Genomic DNA, 12,969 nt, shown 5'->3' with positions numbered 1-12,969 from the left:
GGTTGGATATTAGGAAAAACTTTTTCACTAGGAGGGTGGTGAAGCACTGGAATGGGTTACCTAGGGAGGTGGTGGAATCTCCATCCTTAGAGGTTTTTAAGGTCAGGCTTGACAAAGCCCTGGCTGGGATGATTTAGTTGGGGTTGGTCCTGTTTTGAGCAGGGGATTGGACTAGATGACCTCCTGAGGTCCCTTCCAACCCTGATATTCTTTGATTCTAGTAAAGACATGCTAGAACCTTCTAGGTGAGTGGTGGACACTACTGATTTAGTTGCCTTAATGTACCCTTTCTACACATCCTAACACATCATACGTCATTGGAAAGCTTGTTATGTCTACTTTAAGATGAGATAGGATGAGGATCTGTCAAGTGGTGCCGTTACAACATATATGGGGATAAACAGTTATATCATCAACACATTAAAATGACCACTTTGAAGTATTTGCATTCATTTTGGTCAGTGTAATGACTCTGTGTATTATTCTGAGACACAACATGGGGTTTCCTTGTGACCACATTTGTACAGGTGTCATTAGGATTCTAGATTTTTCAAACATTGCACACTTCTAAGAGAATCTGCCCAGGCAGAGTAAGTGACTGACTCATCTCTCCCACACTTCAGGGTTATTTCTTGTGATGCTGGACTATAGGCAGATTGTTCTTGAAATACCACTCTAGCCCCTGAATGTAAGGTATTCTTTCCATATGCAGTCTCTACATTGATGTCTATATTATCATCCGCTTTATGGATGAGATTTCCACCAGCATGAAATGGTACAATTCCATTTGGAATGAACACACCTCCCTGCAGCCTTTCTACTTCTGTTTTTGCAGCATTAGTGATGAACTGCCGCAGCTCAGTAGAACAGATGGTGCAGCATGCCAATTAAACAAGACCCAAATTTGTGGTGTAGATGTGTGGCCAGGCTTCTGTGCAGTGGGGTGCTAGTTTGGGTACTGTTAAATACTATGCACGCCGCAATTGAGAGGCGCCTTCTTTGAATATCTGCTGGAGGATGGTGCCCATTGCTCTCTGAATTATACAACTCTTCATCAACCAAAGGACAAACTCCTGCCCCAACTGGGGCAGGCGCAAAAGTAGCTGAACTCTGTAAACTACAATCCCCTGGCTTTGCCTCATACTCTGAGGCTTTCATTTTGGCTATTTCAGACCAAACAATTGAAGCAGAATTATACAAAACGGCGTATTTGTTTGAAAGCTGTTCCTGGGGGTCACTCACCAGAAGAATGTCCACAAAATAGATGGACGACTTAAGTTCCTGCTTTAGATTACGTGCAAGTTGGATAGCATGAGCTAATGTTGCACTTCACAGAGCAATGGCAGACTTGCTTTGTCCATGCTGGGCACGGAATGAAATTTCAGAACCACAATGGCTTTCTAATCTTGCCTGTAATGTGCTACTGAAATAGCTTGCAGTTACTTCATCTGAGGGGAAATGGGGCTTTATATCTTTGTAGCAGCTTGGGCAGGAGAAAAGCCTCCTCGTTGTACATAAGAGCATTGTCTGTCTCTTCAATCAGCTGATAAAATACAATGTCCTAAAGTGACTGTGTTGTTGCAGTGGAACTAGATGGTTTTGGTTTAAGATTTGTTTTATTCAAGTTGGGGGGAAAAGACATGTTGAGTGATAAATGCCATCCTTAGCAATCCAGTCTTCCCCAGATAGTCCGTGCAGCATGTCACCTCCTCTTTGAAGTGCTACCTCCCTTAAATTGGTTACTTTCTCAAACCTTCTATTTTATGAAGTTTCTTGTCTTTCCTGTGTGTGTTTTTTCAAGCAAACACTGCAACTGGACCAATCTCTGGAAGACGTGCTTGCTCTGGTGGCTATAGAAGTAGGTGTGCATGATGCTCTCTGATCAGATTGTCTGTTTGCTTTTCTGGGTACAATATAACTCTGACATGTGCCAAATTCAACTTGCTTCTGTATTTCTGAAAGCAACCCCTGTGATAGAGTATTGGTGGCACATCATCAAAAGTAGAAAACTCATCCACTACCTGTCAATACAATTCATCTCTCCTGGCTTCTGCAGCTAGCATCACTTAATTCTGTCCAACACCGGTGGCTTTGGACAGTTTTTTGCATTTGTTTGCTTTCCTGACAAAGGGCACACAACTCAGAGTTTGTAAAGTCTTTTTCTCTTTGATGTAAGCTTTAAGGGGCTTGTATCTTCCATGTCTTCATATACTGTAACTTCTCTGTAGAGGTAAACTTCCCAAAGTACACTGTTAGCATTACCACTACCACTTCCACCATTTTTTCATTTTGTACAAGTATACAGATTTGTGCGAAATTAGACATAAATTAGATCTATATGTAAGTATCAGAATTGCCAGTTTTTTGTTTAGTGAGCACTTTCACGGAAGCCCAATATGAAGCTGTGTGTTATCTCTAACACTACGTCTACACTTACCGGAGGGTCCGGCGGCAGGCAATCGATGTTCTAGGATTGATTTATCGTGTCTGGTTAAGATGCGATAAATTGATCCTGGATCGATCCCGGAAGTGCTCACCGTCGACGCCAGCTCGGCGAGAGGAGTATGCGGCATCGACGGGGGAGCCTCCCTGCCATGTCAGGACCCGCGGTAAGTTCGGACTAAGGTACTTCGAATTCAGCTACGTTAATAACGTAGCTGAATTTGCGTACCTTAGTCCGAAGTGGGGGCTTAGTGGGGACCAGGCCTAATACTGATCTGTGCATAAGTGTCACTGAATTAAAAAGCTAGTTTCTAGAGTATTTCAAAGGCTAGTACTGAATGCATAGGCAACTACAAATTAAAATCTTCTTCCAGGCAGACTAGATGCTACATTGTATGTACAAAAGCTTACAAGTGGAGAGGCATTACATTAGGAATTGACCTATATTTATATCTACCCACTATGCAGTACCTTTCATGTGAGACTGATCTGGTCAGCACATTTCAACTGAAAATTAGAGAAAGCTATTACCACTTGTGAGATACTTTGACAAGTGAAAATATGCAACGTGAAAACATTTCATGTTCGTATACTGCAAAATGTTATTTGCCATTTTCCCCACATGCTAAACAGCTTCATCATTCCTAAACATATATACTTGTCCTTGCAAAACCAATACAAATCTGAATACCAGGTTGTTTGGTAGCTTTGACCAATAAACACCATATTAAGTTGGTAAACTCTAGTCATCGTCATGTTTCAGTGTTTCTGGAATTGTGCGAAATAGGACAGTATCTCATTTGGGGTGCCGTTGTTTCTCCTCACCTATAGGCTTATGACTCCACTTGACAGCTCCGTATCAAACCTCATCTAAACATAAAGAAATAAGCTTTCAAATGATATTTGATGAGTAGGTGGGTATGCTAAACATTTTGGCCCTTTTTGAGAACTGACACATGCCTATTAGGATGTAATCTACATTCACAGCTTTCTACATGCCCATGCAGTACCTGCCACATCTATACTGCTGGTTTTGGCAGTGTCGTGTCCCACTACCAGAGTTTTTCCCTGAGATGGGGAAAGGCTCCGGCAACAGGAAAAGACCCTGGCAGAGGGGAGGCAGCGGGGAAAGGCTCTGACAGCTCCCTACTACCGGAGACTCCCCCCCACCCCTACCCTATCTGAGCCTTTCACTGCCACATGTAGCTATGTGATCCAGTGTGGATGCAGCCTGCTTTCCACTGCCTCAGTTAGCTACATCTAACGTACATGTTACTGCCAGCATAGACAAGGCCATAGAAATGTAGGGCTGGAAGGGACCTCAAGAGGTCATCAAGTCTAGTCCCCTGAGCTGAGGCAGGATCAAGTAAACCTAGATCACCCTTGATATGTATTTTGTCCAACTTGATCTTAAAAACCTCCAAGAATAGGGATGCCACAACCTCCCTTGGAAGCCTGTTCCAGAACTTAACCACTCCGATAGTCAGAAGGTTTTTCCTAATATCTGTAACCTAAATCTCCTTAGCCGCAGATGAAGCCATTACTACTTGTCCTACCTTCAGTTGACATGGAGAATAACTGATCACTGTCCTCTTTATAACAGCTCTTACCATAGGTCTCCACTCAGTCTTTTCTCAAAACTGAACATACTCAGCTCTCTCAATCTTTCTTCATAGGTCTGGTTTCCTAAACCCTTTAACATTTTTATTGTGTTTTTTCTGGACGCTTTCCAATTAATCCTTTCCTAAAATATAGCTCCCAGAATCAGACACACCATTCCAAGTAGAGTGTGACAATTATCTCCTATGTTTTACATACAACGTTCCTATTAATAAATCACAGAATATTAGCCTTTTTTGCAACTGCATCACATTGTTGGCTCATATTCAGCTTGTGATACAATATAACCACCAGGACCTTTCCAGAAGTACAACCACCTAGCCACTTATTCCCCATTTCATAGTTGTGCATTTGACTTTTCCTTCCGAAGTGTAGTACTTTGGACATGTCCTTATTGAATGTCATCTTGTTGATTTCAGACCAATCCTCCAATTTGTCAAGGTCGTTTTGAATTCTAATCCTGTCCTCCAAAGAGCTTGTAACCCACCCACCCCCAGCTTGGTGTCATCTGCAAAATCTATAAGTGTACTCTCCACTCCATTATCCAAGTCATTAATGAAAATGTTGAATAGTACCAGACCCAGGACTGACCCCACTAGATATGCCTTCTCAGTTTGACAGCGAACCATTGATAACTACAGGTTTCAGAGTAACAGCCGTGTTAGTCTGTATCCGCAAAAAGAAGAACAGGAGTACTTGTGGCACCTTAGAGACTAACAAATTTCCTTGTAACAAACCCCGATGCCAACTCTGTCCACATATCTATTCAAGTGACATAATCATAGGACCTAATCACATCAGCCATAGCATCAGGGGCTCGTTCACCTGCACATCTACCAATGTGATATATGCCATCATGTGCCAGCAATGCCCCTCTGCCATGTACATTGGCCAAACCGGACAGTCTCTACGCAAAAGAATTAATGGGCACAAATCTGACATCAGGAATCAAAATACTCAAAAACCAGTGGGAGAACACTTTAATCTGTCTGGTCATTCAGTGACAGACCTGCGGGTGGCTATATTACAACAGAAAAACTTCAAAAACAGACTCCAAAGAGAGACTGCTGAGCTAGAATTGATATGCAAACTAGACACAATCAACTCCAGTTTGAATAAGGACTGGGAATGGCTGAGCCATTACAAACATTGACTCTATCTCCCCTTGTAAGTACTCTCACACTTATTATCAAACTGTCTGTACTGGGCTAGCTTATCACTTCAAAAGTCTTTTTTTTTTCTCTTAATTAATTGGCCTCTCAGAGTTGGTAAGACAACTCCCACCTGTTTATGCTCTCTGTATGTGTGTATATATATCTCCTCAATATATGTTCCATTCTATATGCATCCGAAGAAGTGGGCTGTAGTCCACGAAAGCTTATGCTCTAATAAATTTTAGTCTCTAAGGTGCCACAAGTACTCCTGTTCTTCTTTTCATTGATAACTACTCTTTTGAGTATGGTCTTTCAGCCAGTTTATAGTAATTTCCTCTAGACTAGGGGTTCTCAAACTTGGGCCGTGCCACTTCCCACAGCTCCCATTGGCTGGGAACGGCGAACAGCAGCCAGTGGGAGCTGCAAGTGGCCGTACCTGTGGACGCTCAGGTAAAGAAAGCATCTGGCTAGGGGCTTACCCTGAAGAAACTGTGGCCCAAGTTTGAGAACCCCTGCTCTAGACCACGTTTCTGACTAGACTGTAATCCTCTTAATCATGTTGCATAGCACTTTGCTCCAGACCCATGGAAGTCAACTAAATTACTGTGGAGTAAAGGGTTACTCACTGTAAGGGAATTAAAATCTAGCACTTAGAAGGCATGTTGCCTTTTTACATATATATTACTTGCACATGCACACACCAACATTAAGATTGCAAATCCCAGCACTCAAAAGTTAGGAAATGCCAGATTTTAAGTGCAACATTAACTCTATCATCTCATACATACGCATTATGGTGCAGCCTTTAACTACATGATCATATGTTATTTCCCCCCACTATTTTTCAGTGTTGCTGGCCTTGGTGCTGTACCCTGGAAGGGAAAACCATCAGCAGCGATAGGTGCCAGGTGCAACTGCACAGTTCGAACAGCCAGAGGAATGCCTCTGACTATGAAGGTTAACTAAGACAGTGTGACAAGTGAAAGGTGCTGCAATTTCTGTAAAAGGTTAAAAGGTCCCAGATGGTCATATGGCTGCTCAAGGTGGAGTACAAAAGAAAGGGAAGCTGGGTGAAAGGGGAAGCATGTGCCCTCTTCCTTCCTGGCTGGCTGAATTGGGTCAAGCCTCCTTGGAATTATTGCTCACTGTTCTCAGTTGATTTGCTGTTTGTTTCTGTGATTGTTAGTGGATAATAAACAAGACTTGGGGAATGGACCTTAAAGGACTGAATCTTGGAGTTTTATTTCCATGTCCAAGCTGGAAAGACCACCCACCTGCATACAGACACTTTGGAGGGATACTGCTATATCTCTGCAAAGCACGCTGCAGATAAATACTATTTCAGCTCCACTGTCATGAAACGGCAATGCTAGCAAGCTGCTGGTTACACAGGACCTTATATCCCCTGCGAGCTGATGTATTTAATGTTGGGATGAAGGTCCAGGTAGGATCAGGCTGTGGAAAGCTTGTGTATATTACCCATTAATGATGACCCAACTCACATGATCACTGAGCAATTCAGTGCTTACTGAATAAACCTCAAGCCGTGGTCTTAAGGCTTCACGTTTGAATGGCATGATTTCTGGATTTCCTAGACCGGCTGCCGGGATGAATAATTCCTTTGGGTTTTGCATGTTTACTGAACACACACGCTCCTGATTAGATTGTGGTCGGTGACTCAGCCAGTTTCAGGACACTGTACATTCGCCCTGTACAGAGCAGAGACAGTACAGTAACTCCTCACTTAAAGTCGTCCCGGTTAACGTTGTTGCGTTGCTGATCAATTAGGGAACAGGCTCATTTAAAGTTGTGCAATGCTCCCTTCTAACGTCATTTGGCAGCCGCCTGCTTTGTCCACAGCTTGCAGGGAGAGCAGCCCGTTGCAGCTCGCTGGTGGGGGCTGGGAACCAGGGTGGATTGGCAGCCCCCCTATCAGCTCCCCGTTCCCCTAAGTTCCCTGTGCTGCAGCCGCCCAGCAGGCTACCAATTGCCGGCAGTTCAGCTGTCCCTCCCTCCAGTGCCCTGTGCTGCTCCTGCCCTCTGCCTTGGAGCTGCTCCCGGAGACTCCTGCTTGCTGTGTAGGGGGGTGGGGGGTAATGTCAGGGTGTCCCCCTCCTCCCTGCTCCTGCACCCGCTTACCCCTTCTCCATATAGAGCAGGGAGGGGACAGGGATGGAGAGAAACAGAGAGCTTGGGGCAGCAGCTGCAGTCTCAACTTCCTGATCCACTTAAAAAGACAGTGCACTTAAGAGTGGGTCAGCTTACTTAAAGGGGCAGTGTGCATCTCTCCCACACACAAGGTGTGTGTCTGTCTCTGTCTGCTATGTTGTCTCCCCTCCATCATGTTCATGCTGCCTTGTGTGATAGGCTACATTAACAATGTGTTAACCCTTGAGGGAACAGCCAAGTGCTAGTTCATCATTTAGCAGCAAGGCATTCCCTGGGCAATATCCCTCCCTCTTCCACCCTCTAACTTCACCACCTCAACCAAGCTTCACAACCATCATAGCTGTGAACAGTATTCAAACATATACTGTGTGTATCTATATAATATATAGCTTTTTGTCTGGTGAAAAAAATTTCCCTGGAACCTAACCCCCCCCCCCTTTACATTAATTCTTAGGGGGATATTGGATTTGTTTAACATCGTTTCACTTAAAGTCGCATTTTTCAGGAACAGAACTACAACGCTAAGTGAGGAGTTATTGTAATTGAAGCTAGAGTCTCTCACGTGGCAGACTGTTCCCACACCCTGATCCTCAGAGCAGAACTTAAATGCAGCTCCAAGTTCTAAATTAGGGACATTCATTATGAATTATGGGTTGCCCTAAGATTAAAGATTTCAAGATTCTAGCTGAATAGAAACATAGAAATAGTTGGTTACCCCATGACAGCTGTCAGTACTACAGTAGACTGAATAGTCACAAAGAGGAATGGGTGATTTCCTGTTATGATCTTTAGTGTTTGCAAATTGATATTTTTGTTTTTAATTGTCTGTGTACACTAGGGTTAATATTTTTCAAATGCAACTAAGTCCCATTTTCAAAAATGCCTGAGTCACTTTTGAAAATGGGACAGAGGTTCTCAAGTCACTTAGGTATTTTTTTGGATCATATTACCTCAAGAGTCTCCCTAAAATGTGCCTGTGACAGATATAATTTAACAGTTGAACTTCAAATGCTAGATCTGTTTTATTTTTGGCTAGTTTTTTTCCATTGCATCCTTCAAACATGTCTGGTGCAATTTCACTTCCAGAACAGAGTATGTTTGTGTATTGCAATACTCAGGGAATTTTATGACCTTAACATCAAGCATCTTGAAATGTGAAAGAGTCTGTTTTTCCTGGGGGCTCTGACTGTAATTGACTCATTATTTGTATGTTTAATCTCCTTTCAGTTTGGGCTAGGAATCCTTAAGGCTGTGGTTGCTGCATTATTTTGTGATCCTGATCTCCCAAAGGGAAACTTGTAAAATGCAGTCTCCCTCCCCTGGGGAAATTCCAATACGTCAACATTTGTTTTGATTCTGAATCAGGACAAAAAGTCAAAATATTGAAATTTTTATCAAATGAAAAGTTCAGAAAAATGTTGATTCAGAAATGTTGAAATGATGCATTATGGGACAGGTAGTCTAGCTGGGAAGGATAGCCCACAGGGGAAAATGGGAGTATGAGCAACCCAGAACTACAGTCCCCAGGGGGCACTGTGGAAGATCTGGACACAGGGACTTGACCCAAAACAAAACATTTGTTTAGTTTCCTGACTGAAAATTCCACATAGGTAATGATTAAAAAAATTCAATGACAACCCCATTTTCTGATGATCAAATATCTTGCTTGGAATGTTTTGACCAGTCCCAGTGTGAATATTGGAGTCCTACAACAGCAAGGGTCAAGAGTGTTCCCAGGCATCAGCACTGCACTAGGCAATAAGCAAGACAGGCTAAGGGAAAGAGTGGGAGAAACCCAGAGAGAGAGTGGCAATGAGAGCCCTGGGGAAGGCCCATGCTACTGAGGGCTGACTACTAATAGGTAGTGCTCTCCCTCGTCCCGAAATGCACTACTTGCATTTCCAATCTGGTGTGAATGGTGAGCAGAAGAGCCATTGTCTCTCCCCGACGGGCTGAGTGAGCCAACAGTACCTTTTAGAGATGCCCTAAGACTTTGGTTTGTCTGTGTTATACTCCGTGGTGGCCACCACAATCCGCTAATTCTACTGCACAAGTCAGCTTTTGCCAGAGTTTTGCCAGCCCTGGCAATTTCATTGAGTGTCATGATATTTGACAGGCCCCAGCTACTGGAGTCATGTGATTGCATGAGAATCACAACTTCCTTTTCTTTTAAAACAGTACATGTGACCGAAAACACCCCCTCTTGTCACACCCTACACATTATTGTAATAATCTTTGTATATAATTTGCAGTGTGAGGTATCGTTTAAAAACTAATCATTTGCCGGTCAATAATATCATGGTGAAATGTATGTAACAACATTATACATAAGGCTATGAATTCCCCCGAATGAGTATGTTAGTACACGTTCAAACCCACACAGCCCTGACTAGGCAAAAGTTGTTAAACAGGTCTGTCCTCAATAAAACGATGTGTGTTTACCTCAATTTAAATGTAAGGTGTAAACAGGGTCCCTAAGACAGCAAGAGGGGGAAATGCCAGTAGACAAGGCAAACTCACATTTCAGCATAGACGGGGAGAAGACAGAGCATGAAGCCACCTTCCTCACCAGATTCCACCTTGCCTTTTTTACTGTTGAATAAACTTTTGCTTTAATGGGTCATCCTCAGAAGAATCCACTTCAAAGAAATGACTGGACTATGAAATAGGAGGGCAAAACCACCCCAAGGCGCGCCTCTCTCTCTCTCACACACACACACACCACCCTCTGAGATGAAGGAACCAGCCCTTTGACTTTGGGGAAGACACTGACCTGAGAATTTGGTCAGCCATATTGCTGGGAACATATGGTAAGGATTTTACCTTGAACACAACCTAGCTCTCTGGAATGGGACAGCAAGTTTCTATCCCTTGTGGTTGTAGAATAGAGATTGAAAATGTGACCACTAAAAACTGAAGAACCAGCAGGCAAATAAAAGGTACCGATGGTTGATCCATTTTATAAAATCTCATTATTTTAACGCCAATTGCATGGTTTTTTGCATCATGACTAATGGTTTCTGAACCTTTTGAGGAGGGCAGTATGGCTACCAACTTTTTTTTTTTATGGCTTCTACCCTAGAACGCTTTTTTCATTTTGTAGATTTTAATAACCATTGTGATAATCTAGTCTGACCTCCACCGAACACAGCCCAGAGAACCTCACCCAGTCATTCTTGCGTCAAGCCCAGTAACTTCTGTGTATATTTTCTTTAAAGTGCTTATTGCAAGGTCAATAAACATATGGTACCGATACGGACTGCAAATTATGGGAATTAAAGGAAGAAAAAGAAAACAATCCTTAGGATATACACACTGAGAACCCTCGTAGGTAGCCATGGTAGGCCATTATAAGCATTTAGAATTTGTTTTTATTGGAAAGTATTTGTGTGCTATAAAATGCCATATAAAAGAGGATTGTATTGCGTAAATACAAACATTTGGAGGCTTAGAAAGCCATTTGGCAAGCAGATGTGTGGAGTTCTATTTTACAGATCCCTCCAATGTTATTAGAAAACTGACATCTAATAAAACTTAATTCTACAACATTAAAAGATTCTCTTATTTGCTGTGGGAAAAGCCTCAGTAGCAGGGGAGAGGGTGTGGGGGAGGAAAAGGCCTTTGGTTGCTTAGCAACTCATTCCCACATTTCTACTTTAGTGCAAATGAGACATTACAGGCTTAGAGGGGATGAAATATTGTGATTAGAGGAGTAGCTTTCAGCTTGAAGAAGTTATCATATGCAAATAAAATGGGGAAAGAAGCAGCAACGAGAACATTATTAATGTGATGGGGAAAGGGAAGCTGGGGGTTACATTCAAACTCTAAAGAGCTGCAAAGCTCCCATAAATGTCATAGCCAAACCAAAAACTATTATCCGTATTCCAAACAGCATTGCCTAGCATTACGTTTAAGGAGGGCAGGAATGCATGGCCAGTATTGCGCAATCAAGCGTGGAGGCTCTCCAAGGTATGAAATAAGGAGCAGTGATTTATTTTAGCGACGGAGGGGTCCTTTACCTCCAGGGATCTAGCTGAAATTTTCAAACAAAGCTCTTTCTTCTGAAGATATAGAAAGTGTTATATGGACCCAATCCTGCTTCCTGAACCTCCACCAGGATTACAAAAACACTCAGCACCCACAATTGTTGTGGCTAGATTTTTTCCAAAGGGTGCAGCCCCAGCAGTTCCCATTGGAAAAGCAATCCCTTGATGGCTCTTTGGTGTCTAGAGAGAGACCCCTTTGGTGGGTCAGCCCAATACCCAATGAAGGGATCAGCCCTTTATAAATATAATTATGATGGGTCGCACTGCATCACCCTCCCCTTCAGGGAAAGGAGAGTCATCTACTTCCACAGTAGTGTACCTCCTTCTGCTGGGCACCAAATGACCCAGGATTGTCCATGCAGGGAGGAGAGGAAAGGAAAGCCTGAGGCTGCCTTGCCTTCCCCACCACAATTGTGAGCCCCCTTTAAAGGAGCAGGGATCTGGCAGCAGTGGTGGCTAGCAGTAGATTCTGCTGCCTTAAGTCAATTGTAGTCACGTTGTTGGATAACATGTGGGATCCACCAAAGATACCCAGCTAGTGTGAAGGGACAGAGCTGAGGTGGGGTTTAGAAGCAGGCTCCACTCTTCAGAATTCTGTGGGGACCAGGGCCCACTGTCCTGATAGAATAGCTGTGTTGAAACTCTGCAGAGGAGTCTTGTATCATCCTGAACTTCCTATTCCGTCACCCAGCGCTTGCTGCAAGCCATGAAAAGTTCCCAGGCATCAGAACTTAAAACCATGACATTTTTCTACTTAGAAGTGCTATTTCAGGCAATGTTCAGAGGTTAGATGCAAATGTTCCTTGCCTTCTAAGTAGGGTGACCAGATGTCCCGATTTTATAGGGACAGTCCCGATTTTTGGGGTCTTTTTCTTATATAGGCTCCTATTACCCCCCCCATCCCCTGTCCTGATTTTTCACACTTGCTGTCTGGTCACCCTACTTCTAAGATGGTTTCAGGGTGCTAAAACCAGACTGATTTAAAGGTGGAAGAATACAAAAAATAGTCCCAACTTAACAAAAAATCTATGATATGTTGCTAATAGAGAATACATAGTGGTAGCAACATAAAGGCAAATCCCAAAGGGAGGCAGCCTCCTTGCAGATGAAGGACCACCTGCATTGATTTCTAGCTAGTTTCTTAATGTGGCTGAATATTCAGTTCATATCCATCACTGGTAATCTTATTGTACCACTAAAACGTTTCAGTGCCTATGTGATCATCAACTGTGTATCCGTATTCCTTGGTAAACAAGCTTTGTAATTCATTGGTCTTCAGTCCACATGATGGTGCAGTGTGCTACAATGGCATTGTTAACACTCCTGTGCGTTAACCTGCAACACTCACCTCTGGTTTTGCTGTTCACCCTCAATTCAACAAAGATAGCACACCTCATGTGTTCAAAATATGCTGCTTTGACTCTTATGTGGATGATTACTTGTTAACAGGTTCCTTATAATACCAGAATTTCAATTCTCCTGTATGTGTATTTAGAATTCTACTGTATCATGTGCAGAAAGCCTATGTGAATTATGGT

This window comes from Chrysemys picta, chromosome 5, assembly GCF_011386835.1.
Source record: "Chrysemys picta bellii isolate R12L10 chromosome 5, ASM1138683v2, whole genome shotgun sequence".
Classification (NCBI taxonomy): domain Eukaryota; kingdom Metazoa; phylum Chordata; order Testudines; family Emydidae; genus Chrysemys; species Chrysemys picta.
Note: the sequence above shows the minus strand (reverse complement) of the source record.